The sequence below is a fragment of the Pseudophryne corroboree genome, chromosome 6, assembly GCF_028390025.1.
Source record: "Pseudophryne corroboree isolate aPseCor3 chromosome 6, aPseCor3.hap2, whole genome shotgun sequence".
Taxonomy (NCBI): domain Eukaryota; kingdom Metazoa; phylum Chordata; class Amphibia; order Anura; family Myobatrachidae; genus Pseudophryne; species Pseudophryne corroboree.
In genome coordinates, this window is record NC_086449.1 from 34,418,477 (window position 1) to 34,438,662 (window position 20,186).

The window sequence follows — 20,186 nt, forward strand, 5'->3', positions numbered from 1 at the left end:
TGAAGCAAGCCTCCTCAACCTGCTCAGGTGTGTCATTAATGTTTAACACATCTTTAATGGCCCATCATGAGCTGCACCCCCTTTGCAAGGGATGCCGCCCCCCTCAGCACGTCCCCATCACCGTCTGAAGTATCAGAATCGGTATCCGTGTCATCTTGCATAATTTGGGCAAGTGCACGTTTCTGTGGGAACATGCTAGGGGATTTTGCAGGAATAGGGACAGAGCCTGACCAAACTACCATAGACTTCTTCAACACCTGAGTTTCAGTCTCAGTATTAGCTTCAACAATAGGAATCTGAGACAAAGCATTACAATCCTGTGTACATGGAATGGATCCCTCCTGAGAGGAAACATCTTCTGCAGCATATGACACAGAGTCCCTAGACATGGCTATGTGAGAGAGTAAACACACACACACACACACACACACACACACACACACAGGGAAATGTCAGACAAAGTTTCCCCCCAAGTATGCCACAGAGAGACATAGAGATTGGAGCCAACCCACACACAGCGCTTTTTACGGTAGAACTAATGAAACTACCAGCGCTGTTTGTGTACCTTAATAGACTACACAGACTTTACACAGCCTCCCCCTCCCTTCTACAACCCCCTGGTACCGTACAAGATAGCTGGAGTTGACTTGGGGGGTCAGCTCTCCCTGTCAGCGCTTCTGCAGGCAGGAAGATGGCGCTGAATGCTGCTGGGTCCACTCTGAGAAGCTCCGCCCCCTTTCATGGCGCTGCTTCCCGCTCTCCTGTAGTTTATACTGGCTTGAGGAATTGTGCTGGCAGCGATCCTGGGATCCTGACAGGCTTGCTGGACAGTGTAGGCGTTGGCTCAGGGCGCCCCTCACAGCGCCGCACCATGTACCGCTGAGCCCCAGAGTGCAGTTAGTACTGCGCTCCCTACCCTGTTGCCGCCATCTTCACACCGGCTCCCCGCTTGCCAGGGGGGCCAGTGACTAACTCGCCACTGAAGTCTTCTGGTTCTGTAAGGGGGTGGCGGCATGCTGCTGGGGTGAGTGATCTCCTGTGGCGGCGAACGTTAGATCCCCTCAGGAGCTAAGTCTCCTGTCAGCTGAGACAGTGGCTCAGACCCCTCAGGGCGGACACTACTCCCCCCCTTAGTCCCTCGAAGCAGGGAGGCTGTTGCCAGCAGCCTCCCTGTGCCTTAACTCCAAAAAAACCTAAAAGAACTCCTATGGAGCTCCCCTAGCTGTGACCGGCTCCTCTGGGCACATTTTCTAAACTGAGTCTGATAGAAGGGGCATAGAGGGAGGAGCCAGCCCACACTCTCAAACTCTTAAAGTGCCAGTGGCTCCTAGTGGACCCGTCTATACCCCATGGTACTAATGTGGACCCCCGCATCCTCTAGGACGTAAGAGAAAAGGAGAAAATGTAACAGCATAGCGTTGAGGCTATCAACACAGTTTCCTTATCCTCCATGCACGATTCATTTCTTTCTCCTATTCTGTCTCTCTCATGCACTGAACAAGGCACTTCCCTATACAATCCCTCCCTAACTTCTGTTCTTGCTCTGGTGAACACTATTCAACCTCAAAGATCAACAACTCATCCCTGGCATTCCAAACTCACTAGATATCTGCAGAAATGTTCACATAGTGGAGGAAATAATGCTCCAAGGAGAACTTCCTCCATTTCAAATATATTCTCTCATCCTACAGTGCTGACCTTTTCTCTCTAAAGTCATATTTCTGCTGCGGGGTACACAGGGCTCCACAAGGATTGGACAATGGGGTGTAGAGTAGGATCTTGATCCAGGGCACCAACAGGCTCAAAGCTTTGACTGTTCCCAGAATGCACAGCGCCACCTCCTATATCACCCCGCCTCCCAGCACAGGAGCTCAGTTTGTAAGTTGGTGCTGCAGTAAGCAGGCACTTAACAGAGGGGCTGCTCCAGGCAGCCCTAAGAAAAGCTTTTTATGAGGTAAAAAGTTAAGACTTCAAGGGCAGCAGCGGTGGTAAATGTCTTGTGACATTCACTGCTGCAACTCCAGCTCTCCCCAGCGGCGCTGTACACTCCCGAGCCCTGGTTGCCGGGTACCTACAGCGGAGGCTCCGGTATTCTTCACGTTAGAGACACACAGCTGAGGCTCTCCAGGATCGCGTGGCCGCAATTCGGGAGCTGGTAAGTGGGTCCCGCTTGCGGGACCCGGACTTTATCGCGATCCGGCGCGGTCAGTGGGAGGCGGGCCGTGTGCGCTGGACACTGTGCAAGTACAGGCGATCCCACTAGATCACCAGGGCATGGGCGCAGGTCAGGTTTTCTCTCTAAACCAATTCTTATATCGCCCACAGTACCCGGTGGTTTTGCCAGCAGAGGGGATAAGGCTTAGACCTGAAGCCCCTCCCCCAGCCCCAGGGCGCCATTTCTAGCAAGTGTTCCCGGCCTGGAGCTGCATATCTGTCTTTTCCTCACTCCCTGTCAGTGTCTGCGGAGCCAATATCCCTCAGCTCACTGTTCCTGGGACTGCTTGGGCAAATCCTCCTATGTAAAGCCGCCTGGTTGTCAGCGCTGTGCCTTTACATGACACTTAAGTAGTCTACCTGCCTTTTTAGACAGTGATAGTTAAGAAAGAGTGCACTTAGTCAGGGTTTTATAGTACAATTACCCTGTGATATACATCCAGTTCTTACTGTGTACTGTTATATCATTTGTTATATAGCTGTGTAAGCTGGTCCAGTGCAGTATTATTGTTAGTAATAACCTCTGCATTGTACAAACTGTGACTTTCTGTGTCTGCATTTGATAGCTGAGTGGTGTCCATTTCGTGTCTTTCACTCAACCTGCTATCCCTATATTCTATAACATGAGGGGGCTTGGTGCGTCAGGTGTTATCTAATATAGGATTTTCACAAAGATATACTGTATTACGTATTTTTCTCTGTGATTTAGTCACCATATCTCTCCTTTATCTCTGCTAGTGCTGACCACACTGCGCAGGGGTTTGGGTTCAGAGGTATAGTGCTGCTGATAATTGTACTGTGTTAACCTCATACTGCAAGTTATATCATGTCTGCTTCTGAGGGTAACGGTTCTGAAGCTGAACACACTGCCGGTGATGCTGACGCCACAGACACATATGAGGAGAATATAGCAGCTGTGGGCTCTGGTTCTGGGGGCTCCTTGCCCCACAGTGGGACTGTGGCAACGGAGGCAAATACTGTCCCACCGTGGGCCACTTTTTCCACGCTTCTGCATACGCTAGTTCATAAACTAACTCCCCCTATGGGACCCCCAATGCCAGTACAGCCATATGTGGTCTCTGCAGCTAACCCGCCGTCGGCGGACGATTTATCTGCTCAATTAAAGAAGTTGAACCAGTCCTTGACTACTAAACAGTCTGACCAACGCTCGCCTAAGTCCAAGAGGTCCTCTAAGTGAGCGCTTATCTCCTCACAATCCACTGCTGTCACAGACACCTTGTCTGATAAAGACGGCACATATACTGACCCCTCAGGTTCTGACTCAGATACGGCTGATGGAGAGGGTAGTTCACATGTGGATGTTACTGATCTTTTGGAGGCTATTAAGTTAATTCTGCAGATTACGGATGATCCCGAGCCATCCGTCCCTCCTAAGAAACCAGATATGTTCAAGCGTCAGAAGGTGAGGTAAAACTTGTTTAACCACTCTGACCACCTAGTGGATATACGTAAGGAACCCTGGGAAAACCCGGGTACGAAGTTTGTGCCTCAAAAGAAGATGCTGGCTCGCTATCCCCTTGCGCCAGAGCTGTCTAAAAATTGGGAAACGCCTCCTCCAGTGGACTCACATGTGGCTAGGATGGTGGTTTCCTCAGCTCTGCCTGTCACTACCGTCACGTCTCTAAAAGAGCCTACGGATAAACGTGTGGAGGGTTGTCTGAAAGCGACTTACATCCTCACTGGTGCTGCACAAAGGCCCACTATTGCAGCTACATGGGCTGCAGAGGCTATTGAAGCATGGGCCTTGGAGTTAGAAGCTGAAATCTCTTCTGACCATGCTAGACAATGCTTGTCATATATTGTCACAGCTTCTCGATATATTAAAGAGGCGGCTTCTGATGCCGGTATCCTAGCAGCCAAGGCCTCTATTACGTCAGTCCTGGCTCGCCGGATATTGTGGCGGAGATCCTGGTCTGTGGATCTGGACTCTAGAAAAACCCTGGAGGTACTCCCTTTCAAGGGAGATATTCTGTTTGGGGAGGACTTAAAATAAGAATTTACTTACCGATAATTCTATTTCTCATAGTCCGTAGTGGATGCTGGGGACTCCGTAAGGACCATGGGGAATAGCGGCTCCACAGGAGACTGGGCACATCTAAAGAAAGCTTTAGGACTATCTGGTGTGCACTGGCTCCTCCCCCTATGACCCTCCTCCAAGTGTTAGGATACTGTGCCCGGACGAGCGTACACAATAAGGAAGGATTTTGAATCCCGGGTAAGACTCTTACCAGCCACACCAATCACACCGTATAACCTGTGATCTGAACCCAGTTAACAGCATGATAACAGAGGAGCCTCTGAAAGATGGCTCACAACAATAATAACCCGATTTTTGTAACAATAACTATGTACAAGTATTGCAGACAATCCGCACTTGGGATGGGCGCCCAGCATCCACTACGGACTATGAGAAATAGAATTATCGGTAAGTAAATTCTTATTTTCTCTAACGTCCTAAGTGGATTCTAGGGACTCCGTAAGGACCATGGGGATTATACCAAAGCTCCCAAACGGGCGGGAGAGTGCGGATGACTCTGCAGCACCAAATGAGAGAACTCCAGGTCCTCCTCAGCCAGGATATCAATTTTGTAGAATTTTACAAACGTATTTGCTCCTGACCAAGTAGCTGCTCGGCAAAGTTGTAAAGCCGAGACCCCTCGGGCAGCCGCCCAAGATGAGCCCACCTTCCTTGTGGAGTGGGCATTTACAGATTTTTGGCTGTGGCAGGCCTGCCACAGAATGTGCAAGCTGAATTGTACTACAAATCCAACGAGCAATAGTCTGCTTAGAAGCAGGAGCACCCAGCTTGTTGGGTGCACACAGGATAAACAGCGAGTCAGATTTCCTGACTCCAGCCGTCCTGGAAACATATATTTTCAGGGCACTGACAACGTCTAGCAACTTGGAGGCCTCCAAGTCCCTAGTAGCCGCAGGCACCACCAATAGGTTGGTTCAGGTGAGACGCTGAAACCACCTTGGGGAGAAACTGAGGACGAGTCCTCAATTCCGCCCTGTCCGAATGGAAAATCAGATAAGGGCTTTTTCAGGATAAAGCCGCCAATTCTGACACGCGCCTGGCCCAGGCCAGGGCCAACAGCATGACCACTTTCCATGTGAGATATTTTAACTCCACAGATTTAAGTGGTTCAAACCAATGTGACTTTTGGAACCCAAAACTACATTGAGATCCCAAAGTGCCACTGGAGGCACAAAAGGAGGCTGTATATGCAGTACCCCTTTTACAAACGTCTGAACTTCAGGGACTGAAGCTAGTTCTTTTTGGAAGAAAATTGACAGGGCCGAAATTTGAACCTTAATGGACCCCAATTTCAGGCCCATAGACACTCCTGTTTGCAGGAAATGTAGGAATCGACCCAGTAGAATTTCCTCCGTCGGGCCTTACTGGCCTCGCACCACGCAACATATTTTCGCCAATTGCGGTGATAATGTTTTTGCGGTTACATCCTTCCTGGCTTTGATCAGGATAGGGATGACTTCATCCGGAATGCCTTTTTTCCTTCAGGATCCGGCGTTCAACCGCCATGCCGTCAAACGCAGCCGCGGTAAGTCTTGGAACAGACAGGGTCCTTGCTGGAGCAGGTCCCTTCTTAGAGGTAGAGGCCACGGATCCTCCGTGAGCATCTCTTGAAGTTCCGGTTACCAAGTCCTTCTTGGCCAATCCGGAACCACGAATATAGTGCTTACTCCTCTCCATCTTATCAATCTCAGTACCTTGGGTATGAGAGGCAGAGGAGGGAACACATACCCTGACTGGTACATCCACGGTGTTACCAGAGCGTCTACAGCTTATTGCCTGAGGGTCCCTGGACCTGGCGCAATACCTGTCGAGTTTTTAATCATGTGGAAGACTTCTGGGTGAAGTCCCCACTCTCCCGGGTGGAGGTCGTGCTGAGGAAGTCTGCTTCCCAGTTGTCCACTCCCGGAATGAATACTGCTGACAGTGCTATCACATGATTTTCCGCCCAGCGAAGAATCCTTGCAGCTTCTGCCATTGCCCTCCTGCTTCTTGTGCCACCCTGTCTGTTTACGTGGGTGACTGCCGTGATGTTGTCCGACTGGATCAACACCGGCTGACCTTGAAGCAGAGGTCTTGCTAAGCTTAGAGCATTGTAAATGTCCCTTAGCTTCAGGATATTTATGTGAAGTGATGTCTCCAGGCTTGACCATAAGCCCTGGATATTCCTTCCCTGTGTGACTGCTCCCCAGCCTCGCAGGCTGGCATCCGTGGTTACCAGGACCCAGTCCTGAATGCCTAATCTGCGGCCCTCTAGAAGATGAGCACTCTGCAACCACCACAGGAGGGACACCCTTGTCCTTGGTGACAGGGTTATCCGCTGATGCATCTGAAGATGCGATCCGGATCATTTGTCCAGCAGGTCCCACTGGAAAGTTCTTGCGTGGAATCTGCCGAATGGGATTGCTTCGTAGGAAGCCACCATTTTACCCAGAACCCTTGTGCATTGATGCACTGAGACTTGGCTCGGTTTTAGGAGGTTCCTGACTAGCTCGGATAACTCCCTGGCTTTCTCCTCCGGGAGAAACACCTTTTTCTGGACTGTGTCCAGGATCATCCCTAGGAACAGAAGACACGTCGTCGGAACCAGGTGCGATTTTGGAATATTGAGAATCCAATCGTGCTGCCGCAACACTACCTGAGATAGTGCTACACCGACCTCCAACTGTTCCCTGGATCTTACCCTTATCAGGGAATTGTCCAAGGAAGGGATAACTAAAATTCACTTCCTTCGAAGGAATATCATCATTTCGGCCATTACCTTGGTAAAGACCCGGGGTGCCGTGTTCCATACGGCAGCGTCTGAACTGATAGTGACAGTTCTGTACCATAAACCTGAGGTACCCTTGGTGAGAAGGGTAAATTTTGACATGAAGGTAAGCATCCTTGATGTCCCGAGACAACATGTAGTCCCCTTCTTCCAGGTTCGCAATCACTGCTCTGAGTGACTCAATCTTGAATTTGAACCTCTGTACGTAAGTGTTCAAAGATTTTAGATTTAGAATCGGTCTCACCGAGCCGTCCGGCTTCGGTACCACAACAGTGTGGAATAATACCCCGTTCCCTGTTGCAGGAGGGGTATCTTGATTATCACCTGCTGGGAATACAGCTTGTGAATGGCTTCCAAAACTGTCTCCCTGTCAGAAGGAGACATCGGTAAAGCCGACTTTAGGAAACGGCGAGGGGGAGACGTCTCGAATTCTAATTTGTACCCCTGAGATATCACCTGAAGGATCCAGGGGTCTACTTGCGAGTGAGCCCACTGCGCGCTGAAATTCATTGAGACGGGCCCCCCACCGTGCCTGATTCTGCTTGTAAAGCCCCAGCGTATACTGAGGGCTTGGCAGAGGCGGGAGAGGGTTTCTGTTCCTGGGAACTGGCTGATTTCTGCAGCCTTTTTCCTCTCCCTCTGTCACGGGGCAGAAATGAGGAACCTTTTGCCCGCTTGTCCACGAAAAGACTGCGCCTGATAATACGGCGTCTTCTCATGTTGAGAGGCGACCTGGGGTACAAACGTGGAATTCCCAGCTGTTGCCGTGGCCACCAGGTCTGAAAGACCGACCCCAAATAACTCCTCCCTTAATAAAGCAATACTTCCAAATGCCGTTTGGAATACGCATCACCTGACCACTGACGTGTCCATAACCCTCTACTGGTAGAAATGGACAACGCGCTTAGACTTGATGCCAGTCGGCAAATATTCCGCTGTGCATCACGCATATATAAAAATGCATCTTTTAAATGCTCTATAGGCAAAAATATACTGTCCCTATCTAGGGTATCAATATTTTCAGCCAGGGAATCCGACCACGCCAACCCAGCACTGCACATCCAGGCTGAGGCGATTGCTGGTCGCAGTATAACACCAGTATGTGTGTAAATACATTTTAGGATACCCTCCTGCTTTCTATCAGCAGGATCCTTAAGGGCGGCCATCTCAGGCGAAGGTAGAGCCCTTACAAGCGTGTGAGCGCTTTATCCCCCCTAGGGGGTGTTTCCCAACGCACCCTAACCTCTGGCGGGAAAGGATATAATGCCAATAACATTTTAGAAATTATCCGTTGTTATCGGGGGAAACCCACGCATCATCACACACCTCATTTAATTTCTCAGATTCAGGAAAACTACAGGTAGTTTTTCCTCACGAACATAATACCCCTTTTTTGGTGGTACTCGTATTATCAGAAATGTGTAAAACATTTTTCATTGCCTCAATCATGTAACGTGTGGCCCTACTGGAAGTCACATTCGTCTCTTCACCGTCGACACTGGAGTCAGTATCCGTGTCGGCGTCTATATCTGCCATCTGAGGTAACGGGCGCTTTAGAGCCCCTGACGGCCTATGAGACGTCTGGACAGGCACAAGCTGAGTAGCCGGCTGTCTCATGTCAACCACTGTCTTTTATACAGAGCTGACACTGTCACGTAATTCCTTCCAACAGTTCATCCACTCAGGTGTCGACCCCCTAGGGGGTGACATCACTATTACAGGCAATCTGCTCCGTTTCCACATCATTTTTCTCCTCATACATGTCGACACAAAAGTACCGACATACAGCACACACACAGGGAATGCTCTGATAGAGGACAGGACCCCACTAGCCCTTTGGGGAGACAGAGGGAGAGTTTGCCAGCACACACCAGAGCGCTATATATATACAGGGATAACCTTATATAAGTGTTTTTCCCCTTATAGCTGCTGTATAGTTAATATTGCGCCTAATTAGTGCCCCCCTCTCTTTTTTTAACCCTTTCTGTAGTGTAGTGACTGCAGGGGAGAGACAGGGAGCTTCCCTCCAACGGAGCTGTGAGGGAAAATGGCGCCAGTGTGCTGAGGAGATAGGCCCCGCCCCTTTTTCGCGGACTTTTCTCCTGCTTTTTTATGGATTCTGGCAGGGGTTAAATGCATCCATATAGCCCAGGAGCTATATGTGATGCATTTTTTTTGCCATCCAAGGTGTTTTTATTGCGTCTCAGGGCGCCCCCCCCCCCAGCGCCCTGCACCCTCAGTGACCGAAGTGTGCTGAGAGCAATGGCGCACAGCTGCAGTGCTGTGCGCTACCTTGTTGAAGACAGGACGTCTTCTGCCGCCGATTTTCCGGACCTCTTCTGCCTTCTGGCTCTGTAAGGGGGCCGGCGGCGCGGCTCTGGGACCCATCCAAGCTGGGCCTGTGATCGTCCCTCTGGAGCTAATGTCCAGTAGCCTAAGAAGCCCAATCCACTCTGCACGCAGGTGAGTTCGCTTCTTCTCCCCTTAGTCCCTCGATGCAGTGAGCCTGTTGCCAGCAGGTCTCACTGAAAATAAAAAACCTAATCTAAAACTTTCACTAAGAAGCTCAGGAGAGCCCCTAGTGTGCACCCTTCTCGTTCGGGCACAGAGATCTAACTGAGGCTTGGAGGAGGGTCATAGGGGGAGGAGCCAGTGCACACCAGATAGTCCTAAAGCTTTCTTTAGATGTGCCCAGTCTCCTGTGGAGCCGCTATTCCCCATGGTCCTTACGGAGTCCCCAGCATCCACTTAGGACGTTAGAGAAATAAAGTTGTGGATGACTTGGCTACTGCCAAGACTGCCTGTCTGCCTAATACCGCTCCTTCTGTGTCGAAGGCTAAAGGTACGTCCTTTCGCCCCTTTCGTCCTTCAGGTAAAGCAAAAGGTCAGACGTACCATAGGCAGGCCCGCACTTCCAAGCCTGGTAAGCCGAAGCCCAAAAGAGCCTGGGCGGCCCGTCAGCCAGCTGCCAAAACCGAAAAGCTTGCCACATGACGGGGCGGGCCTCCCCCTGGGTGGGGGGCCGGCTTCTAGGGTATACCCAGGAATGGTTGAAGACCACTTCGGATGCCTGGGTACGGGAAGTCGTCACTCGAGGTTACGACATAGCTTTCAAAAACAGATGTTCCTTTGGACCAAAGGCAAAAACTCTACACTCGGTGGTACAGACCCTCCTGGATACAGGAGTCGTCGTACAGGTGCCTCTTGCTCAGAGGGGCCGGGGGTACTATTCTCCGCTGTTTCTAGTCCTGAAACCGAATGGGTCCTCCCGGCCCATTCTCAACCTCAAGGCATTGAACAGGTTTGTGAAGGTTTCCAAGTTCTGTATGTAAACCCTTCGCTCTATAGTTCTGGCCTTGGAACCTGGGGACTACATGGTCTTCCTGGACATACAGTATGCTTACCTGCATATTCCTATAGCACTGTCACATCAACAATACCTGAGGTTCGCTATTGGCAACCTACATTACCAGTTTCGGGCGTTACCTTTTGGTTTGACAACAGCTCCGCAAGTCTTCACCAAAGTTATGGCGGTGATGACAGTGGTACTCCGTCGTCAAGGGGTCAGGATACTGCCGTATCTGGACGACTTGTTAATCCTGGCAAATTCCCCAGATCTTCTCCTGCGTCATTTGGATATGACGGTCCGGTTTCTACAAGCCCACGGGTGGCCCATCAACTGGAAGAAATCCTCCCTGGTCCCTGCTCAGAGCATGGTGCACCTGGGAGCGTTGTTGGACACTCACAACCAACGGTTGTTCTTGTCTCAGGAGAAAGTCCTGAAGATTCAGGACAGGATTCGTTACTTCCTTTCTCGTCCTCAAGTGTTGATACATTCGGCAATGCGGGTGCTGGGCCTCATGGTGTCAGCATTCGACATGGTGTAGTATGCTCAATTCCATTCTCGCCCCCTCCAGAGGCTGATTCTACCCAAGTGGGACGGCCTGCCTCACCGGATCAGGTCTCAAATGATCTTCTTGACTCCGGAGGTCCGTCTGTCGCTACACTGGTGGCTCCGGGACCAACAATTGTGCAGGGGTCGTCCCTTCTGGATATCCAACTGGGTCCTGTTGACGACAGATGCCAGTCTAAGAGGTTGCGGCGCGGTGCTGGAGCAACACTCCCTTCAGGGTCGGTGGACCAAGGAGGAATCTCTCCTCTCGATCAACATTCTGGAATTGCGGCCGGTCTTCAATGCGTTGAACCTGGCCCAGCATTTGATTCAGAACCGTCCTGTTCAAGTACAGTCGGACAACGCCACCACAGTGGCTTACATAAATCATCAAGGCGGCACTCAAAGCCGTTTGGCAATGAAGGAAGTCTCACGGATTCTACGTTGGGCAGAACGCCATCTACCGGCCATATCGGCAATATTCATTCCGGGAGTCCTGAATTGGGAAGCGGACTTTCTCAGTCGTCAGGACGTGCATGCCGGCGAGTGGGGCCTCCATCCAGAAGTGTTTCAACTCCTCGTGGAAAAGTGGGGCCTTCCAGACGTGGATCTGATGGCGTCTCGACACAATCACAAGGTTCCGGTCTTCAGAGCAAGGACAAGGGATCCTCAAGCAGCATTCGTGGATGCGCTGGCGGTGTCTTGGATGTTTCGGCTGCCGTACGTGTTCCCTCCGGTGTCACTCCTGCCCAGGGTAATTCGGAAGTTCAAGCAAGAAAAAGGAAATCTGCTTCTCATAGCTCCAGCGTGGCCCAGACGGCACTGGTTCTCAGACCTGCAGGGCCTATCGTCGGAGCGTCCAATTTTACTTCCACAACGCCCAGACCTCCTCGTTCAGGGCCCCTGTGTCTACTAGGACCTAGCCCGGCTATCTTTGACGGCGTGGCTCTTGAAACTTCCGTCTTGAGGGCTAACCGTTTTTCTGAGGCCGTCATTCAAACTATGTTGCGGGCCCGGAAACCGGCTTCTGTTCGGATTTATCATAGGGTCTGGCATTCCTACTTTGTTTGGTGCGCATCTAACAATTATGATGCTTCCAAGTTTAGTACAGCCAAACTTTTGGCTTTTCTGCAGCAGGGCCTGGATTTGGGCCTGCGTCTGGCCTCCCTCAAGGTTCATATTTCTGCCTTGTCGGTGTAGTTTCAGAGAAAAATTGCGACTTTACCTGATGTTCATACTTTCACTCAGGGTGTGTTGCGTATCCAACCTCCCTATGTTCCGCCTGTGGCTCCTTGGGACTTGGTGGTTTTGGAGGCATTGCAGGAGCCTCCATTTGAACCTCTTGGTTCAGCTGACCTTAAGTGGCTTTCCCTTAAGGTGGTGTTCTTGCTGGCTATTGCCTCTGCTAGAAGAGTGTCGGATCTGGGTGCCTTGTCTTGTAGTTCCCCATATCTGATTTTTCACCGTGACCGGGCGGTTCTTAGGACTCGTCCCGGATATTTACCTAAGGTGGTTTCTTCGTTCCACCTTAATCAGGAGATTGTGGTTCCGGCCTTTGTCTCTCCTGATTTGTCTCCCAAAGAGCGGTCTTTGGATGTGGTAAGGGCTCTCCGTATCTATGTGAAGAGAACTGCTTCTATTTGAAAATCTGATTCTCTCTTTGTTTTGTTTGGATTTCACAAACGTGGCTGGCCTGCTCCCAGGCAGACTTTGGCCAGATGGATTAGAATGGTGATTGCACATGCTTATGTGAAGGCTGGTCTGTCGGCTCCTGCTCACATTACGGCCCATTCTACTCGGTCTGTTGGACCTTCTTGGGCGGCCCAACGTGGTGCGACCCTTGATCAATTGTGCAAGGCGGCTACGTGGTCTTCCGGGACCACGTTCATAAGGTTCTATGCCTTCGATAATGTCGCTTCCCAGGATGCTTCCTTTGGACGCCGGGTTCTTGTGCCCGCTACAGTGCTTCCCCTCCCATAAGGAACTGCTTTAGGACATCCCCTATGTCTATCCTTGTGGAGCCCAGTGTACCCTGCAGCAGAAAACGAGTTTTATGGTAAGAACTTACCTTTGTTAAAACTCTTTCTGCGAGGTACACTGGGCTCCACAAGGCGCCCACCCTGACGCACTTAGCTTCTTTGGGTTGGTATGGCATTAGCCGCTGACACTTCTCCTGTCGTGAGTGTGTGGTGTTTGTGGCTACTAACTGTTGTCATCTCTTTACCTGCTACTGCATTGGGCTGGTTAACTAAAAACTGAGCTCCTGTGCTGGGAGGTGGGGTGATATAGGAGGCGGCGCTGTGCATTCTGGGAACAGTCAAAGCTTTGAGCCTGTTGGTGCCTCGGATCAAGATCCTACTCTACACCCCATTGTCCAATCCTTGTGGAGCCCAGTGTACCTCGCAGAAAGAGTTTTAACAAAGGTAAGTTCTTACCATAAAACTCGTTTTCAAGAACCTCATCACCCAGATTTCAAACCCCCAGCATCTCATTGCCACTGTCAACTCCCTCCTCTGCCCAACCCCACCTCAACTCCCCTCCTCACTCTCTGCCCTTGACTTTGCCACCCACTTCCCATCTAAAATGAACTCCATTCGTCAGAACATCACATTCCACCACTCAGCAACCCGCCACCTCCTTTCCCTGACCACCCCTCCCCATTCTTCCTACCAACCTCGACTTCTGTTTCCCCAGTATTTGAAGAGGAAGTCATGACCCTCGTCCAATCCTGATAAGCAGTAAGCCAAAAAAGTTTAAGGTCCCCTGCCAGTCGGAGGCCTGTGGAAATTACCCTACAAGCCACCCCTTTTGGTAAGACCTGCCCATGAGTGTTAAGAAGAAGGGATTGTATTACTGAAACTGCAATGAGCACAGAGGGATTAGGGGCATTCCACTGTCACAGGTGGGACATTTGCACTAAGGATTTCTTATCAAAAGAGGCTCTCTCTCATAATATGAAGTATATTTACATTATTATGGTAGCATACATACAGTAAGCATGGTGTTATAAGATGTGTATAGTAACTCTTTATTTGCATCGATAGGTATGGCATGTGTGTCATGGGTGGGACAGAAAGTAGACATACCTTCTCTTATAGCAAGCAATTTGAAACAATCTCTGTGAATGTACAGGTGGGATAAAAAAATGTTATTTACCCATTGTGAAGTAAGAACTTGGTGTAGAATACGATACAAAAAAAAAAAAAGAATAAAAGTATTAGTATTAGGCAAAATAATGATGTTTTATTTTGTCACTGGTGGGACACAGTACAAAATAATTTTACATTTTATGCGTGTAAAACAAAAACAGTGCACTTCTATTGCTAGATAATATTTTTTTGTAATTTACATGTTAATCTTCATCTTCATCAGGAAAATTAAGCAAGAGATCCATTTGCAATTATTTTTGCTTTTACATTTTTATATATCACGTGATACATTTTTTAATTCCATTACTTTTTTATAACATTGGATGCAGTATAATCATACATTTGTGTATGTATAAGATAAACTCTTTCTAAAATGATACTGTGCAGTTACATATTTAAACTGCTTATACATTATTTCTTAAAGACAGAACTAAAAATAAGATTTTAAACCTACCGGTAAATCTTTTTCTCGTAGTCCGTAGAGGATGCTGGGGACTCCGTAAGGACCATATGGTATAGACGGGCTCCGCAGGAGACATGGGCACTCTAAAGAACTTTTAGTATGGGTGTGCACTGGCTCCTCCCTCTATGCCCCTCCTCCAGACCTCAGTTAGAGAACTGTGCCCAGAGGAGATAGACAATACGGGGAAAGGATTTTGTAATCTAAGGGCAAGATTCATACCAGCCCACACCAATCATACCATATAACCTGGAATACACATAACCAGTTAACAGTATGAACAAATAACAGCATCAGTCAAAGACCGATTCCAACTGTAACATAACCCTTATGTAAGCAATAACTATATACAAGTCTTGCAGATCCAGTCCGCACTGGGACGGGCGCCCAGCATCCTCTACGGACTACGAGAAAAAGATTTACCGGTAGGTTTAAAATCTTATTTTCTCTTACGTCCTAGAGGATGCTGGGGACTCCGTAAGGACCATGGGGTTTATACCAAAGCTCCAGATCGGGCGGGAGAGTGCGGATGACTCTGTAGCACCGACTGTGCAAATGCGAGGTCCTCGTCAGCCAGGGTATCAAACTTGAAGAATTTTGCAAAGGTGTTCGAACCCGACCAAGTAGCAGCTCGGCACAGCTGTAATGCCGAGACCCCTCGGGCAGCCGCCCAAGAAGAGCATACCTTCCTAGTGGAATGGGCCTTTACCGAATTTGGTAATGGCAATCCAGCCGTAAAATAAGCCTGCTGAATCGTGTTACAGATCCAGCGAGCAATAGTCTGCTTCGAAGCAGGTGCGCCAATCTTGTTGGCTGCATACAGGACAAACAGAGCCTCTGTTTTCCTAATCCTAGCCGTTCTGGCTACATAAATCTTCAAGGCCCTGACTACATCAAAGGACTTGGAGTCCTTCAAGTCACTCGTAGCCACCGGCACCACGATAGGTTGGTTCATATGAAATGAAGACACCACCTTAGGTAGAAATTGAGGACGAGTCCTCAATTCCGCTCTATCCACATGAAAAATCAAATAGGGGCTCTTGTGAGACAAGGCCGCCAATTCTGATACACGCCTTGCAGATGCCAAGGCCAATAACATGACCACCTTCCAGGTAAGAAATTTTAATTCAACCGTTTGAAGGGGCTCAAACCAGTGAGATTTAAGGAACCGCAACACCACATTAAGGTCCCAGGGTGCCACTGGGGGCACAAAAGGAGGCTGGATGTACAGCACTCCTTTCACCAAAGTCTGGACTTCTGGTAAAGAAGCCAATTCCTTCTGAAAGAATATAGATAGGACCGAAATCTGTACCTTAACAGAGCCTAACTTTAGGCCCATATCCACTCCTGTCTGTAGGAAGTGGAGAAAACGGCCCAGATGGAAATCTTCCGTAGGAGCATTCTTGGTTTCACACCAAGAGACATATTTCCGCCAGATACGGTGATAATGTTTCGCCGTCACCTCCTTCCTAGCCTTTATCAGAGTAGGTATGACCTCCTCCGGAATACCTTTTCCAGCTAGGATTCGGCGTTCAACCGCCATGCCGTCAAACGCAACCGCGGTAAGTCTTGGAATAAGCAATGCCCCTGCTGCAATAGGTCCACCCTGAGAGGAAGGGGCCAAGGATCTTCTGTGAGCATTTCCTGAAGATCTGAGTACCAGGCCCTTCGAGGCCAGTCTGGAACAATGAGTATCGACTGTACTCTTTTCTGTCTTATAATCCTCAAAATCTTTGCGATGAGAGGAAGAGGAGGAAACACATAGACCGACTGAAACACCCATGGTGTCACCAGGGCGTCTACTGCTACTGCCTGAGGGTCCCGAGACCTGGCACAGTACCTTGGAAGCTTTTTGTTGAGGCGTGACGCCATCATGTCTATTTGAGGAATTCCCCAGAGACTCGTTATTTCTGCAAAGACTTCTTGATGAAGTCCCCACTCTCCTGGATGGAGATCGTGTCTGCTGAGGAAGTCCGCTTCCCAGTTGTCTACTCCCGGAATGAAGACAGCTGACAGAGCGCTTACGTGATTTTCCGCCCAGCGAAGAATCCTGGTGGCTTCCGCCATTGCGACTCTGCTCCTTGTCCTGCCTTGGCGGTTCACATGTGCCACTGCTGTGACATTGTCTGATTGAATCAGAACCGGTAGGTTGCGAAGAAGACCCTCCGCTTGTCGAAGGCCGTTGTATATGGCCCTTAATTCCAGCACGTTTATGTGCAGACAGAACTCCTGGTTTGACCATAGTCCCTGAAAATTTCTTCCTTGGGTGACTGCTCCCCATCCTCGAAGGCTCGCGTCCGTGGTCACCAGAACCCAGTCTTGAATGCCGAATCTGCGACCCTCTAGAAGGTGAGCACTTTGCAGCCACCATAGGAGAGACACCCTGGCCCTGGGGGACAGTGTTATATTCTGATGTAACTGTAGATGGGACCCGGACCACTGGTCCAGAAGGTCCCACTGAAATGGCCTTGCATGAAACCTGCCGAAAGGAATGGCCTCGTATGAGGCCACCATTTTCCCAGAACTCGAGTGCATTGATGAACTGACACTCTCTTTGGCTTTAGTAGGTCTCTGACCATGTTCTGGAGGTCCTGGGCTTTTTCCGACGGTAGAAAAACCTTCTTTCGTTCCATGTCCAGTATCATTCCTAGGAACGATAGTCGTTGGAACCAATTGCGACTTTGGCAGATTGAGAATCCACCTGTGTTGTTGGAGCACCCTCAGGGAGAGCGACACGTTCTTCAGCAATTGATCTCTTGAACTCGCTTTTATCAGGAGATCGTCCCAGTATGGGATAATTGTGACACCCTGCCTTCGCAGGATCACCATCATTTCCGCCATTACCTTAGTGAAAATCCTCTGGGCCGTGGAAAGCCCAAACGGCAACGTCTGAAACTGGTAATGACAATCCTGTACAGCGAATCTCAGGTACTATGAAATTACACTGATTTCCACTCACTGCGCCTGTAATGTGCCCCCTCCTCTTTTTTCAGCCCTCTGAGCTCGTTCAGCAGGGGAGAGTCCGTGGAGCCAGCGTTCTCTGCAGCTTCTGTGGAGAAAATGGCGCTGGTTAGTGCTGAGGGATCAAGCTCCGCCCCCTCCAGCGTCGGGCTTCGGTCCCGCTTCAATAATCAAAAAATGGCGGGGGATCATTTATTTGCTGCCTCCGCAGCCTAATAAACATTTTTAGTGCCAGTAATGAGGTTTATTGCTGACCAGGGCGCCCCCCCTGTGCCCTGCACCCATCTGTGCCATATGTGTGTGTGTTGTGTGGGAGCAATGGCGCGCAGCGTTACTGCTGCGCGCTTACCTCAGGAAGATCTGAAGTCTTCTGCCGCCTTGAAGTCTTCTTTTCTTCTCATACTCACCCGGCTTCTTTTTTACGGCTCTGCGAGGAGGACGGCGGCGCGGCTCCGGGACGAACCCCAGAGTGAGACCTGTGTTCCGACTCTCTCTGGAGCTAATGGTGTCCAGTAGCCTAAAAAGCAGAGCCCTTGAACTCTTAAGAAGTAGGTCTGCTTCTCTCCCCTCAGTCCCACGATGCAGGGAGTCTGTTGCCAGCAGAGCTCCCTGAAAATAAAAAACCTAACAAAATTCTTTTACACAGAAAACTCAGGAGAGCTCCCTATAATGCACCCTATCTCCTCTGGGCACAAGATCTAACTGAGGTCTGGAGGAGGGGCATAGAGGGAGGAGCCAGTGCACACCCATACTAAAAGTTCTTTATAGTGCCCATGTCTCCTGCGGAGCCCATCTATACCCCATGGTCCTTACGGAGTCCCCAGCATCCTCTAGGACGTAAGAGAAATAAAAGTTATCTATTTTCTAGAAAGAATGTCATATGCTTGTGTTCATTCAGTCATAAAATACACTTGGTATTTGTATGCGCTCAACTGGTCATTTCCGGTTGGGGCTGTAGTGCCAGCGGTCGGGATCCCGACCGCCAGAATGTCGGCGGGGGAGTGAGCGCTCGCCACAGGTTCTATCGCACTCTATGAGTATTGTGGACACCCACAGGTGGGAATAGCCCCTGCTAGTCGGCAATACGGCTGTCGTCATCATCAGCGGTCGGGATTCTGGCGTCAGAATCCTGACCGCTGGGATCTCGACTACATCCCGGACATTTCCATTGCTATTCACAAAACAAGCAGCTAGGGTATAAAAAGAGCAGTGAGTTTTAAGGGTGTGTGAATATCTGCAGAGAAGATCTAGAGAGAGGTAGTTGGACTTCTCGCGTGCAGGCACTGATTAGGCATTATGGTGCCATCACTTTGAGAATCTCTTCGTAACCCTCTGTTCCATGCTTACTTCTACCCCATATGTGACACCCCGGTCACTCTGCTCCTCACACGAACAGGGCCCTCTCCCCTCATATGCTTTTCCCTCTCAGACTATTTTGTACTCCATACTGCCTACAACAGCACCTAACCCTCAGTTTCTTCTACCATGAGTATTATTTCAGCGTCCTGTCCGCTGAGGCAGAAATGTTTATGTACCATGTACATGTCCTACATTATCTTGTAGTGTAAGTCATTATTTTCCTGTTTGGCTCATTTATGTACTTTGTTAGGGGCTGAGGAACCCTTGTAGCGCCATATAAACGATAAAACGATTAATAATAAATGGTGAAGGACACTGTGTGCTCCCATAAACCCCTTTTGAAGGATCCAACAGAAGAGTTTGTAAATTCTAAGGGATTTACTGGTCCACGGGTTACACACTAATATAATAATCACAAAGGATGGCTAACAAAACCTTATGAGATCTAACCCCATTATTTCAATATTAACCATACTACACCAACATACATATCTTCGCTTATCTCAAAATATCTCCCAACCCGGACCCTTTGCTCTTTACAAGATCTACGTCTCTCATCCACACTCATTATTCGCTCCCATGCACGATTACAGGACTTTCTTCGGGCTGCACCCACTCTCTGGAATGCCCCACCACGCACAATAAGACACTCCTCTAGTCTTCAAACCTTCACGCGTTCCCTGAAAACTCACCTACTGTATTCAGGCAAGCTTATCAAATTCCAGAAACGCTCACATTACCTTCATAGCTTTCCTATCCAATTATATCCACACATTACAGTCCGCACATATCCTCCACATATTTTCTTTCTTCACTCTCCCTTCCTCCTGACCCTGGTTCATCACTGCTGTCATGTGATATCATGCAGCCCACCAAGAACCTTTACAATCTGGTGGACAACTATGCAATAGATAGGCACTGATACACAAGGATAGGTTCTCTTTCCCCATAGATTGTAAGCTTGCGAGCAGGGCCCTCCTACCTCTATGACTGTTTGTTTCTACCCAGTTTTATCTTCTAATTGTGTCCAGTTGTAAAGCGCAACAGAATTTGCTGCTCTATATAAGAAACTGTTAATAAATAAATAAATCTGCCATAATTTGAGATATCCACAATGGAGACCAATCCTAGCAGGTATTTATTTTTTTAACCTTCCACATATCTGAATACGTATTTTCCTACATACTGTAAATACGTTAAATAATGACCTCCTTATTTATAGGATACAACTAACATTCTAAACATCATAAAAACAACTAAGTGGAAGAAGAAATACATGCGGGCCACAGCTAATGTACACTCTATACATACCTGTCTGTAGTGTA

General features: G+C 49.1%; 1 protein-coding gene and 1 long non-coding RNA gene across 2 annotated transcripts in view; one reads left to right on the forward strand and one right to left on the reverse strand.

Moving 5' to 3' along the window:
• Positions 1-20,186, reverse strand: part of LOC134935984 (zinc finger protein 260-like) — a 31,340-nt gene that overhangs the window by 8,574 nt on the left and 2,580 nt on the right. The gene's annotated exons all lie outside the window — the stretch shown is intronic.
• Positions 1,924-20,186, forward strand: part of LOC134935985 (uncharacterized) — a 45,902-nt gene continuing 27,639 nt past the window's right edge. The window contains exon 1 of the long non-coding RNA XR_010180433.1: positions 1,924-2,155. This is a non-coding gene — a long non-coding RNA (uncharacterized LOC134935985). The remainder of the gene's footprint in view (positions 2,156-20,186) is intronic.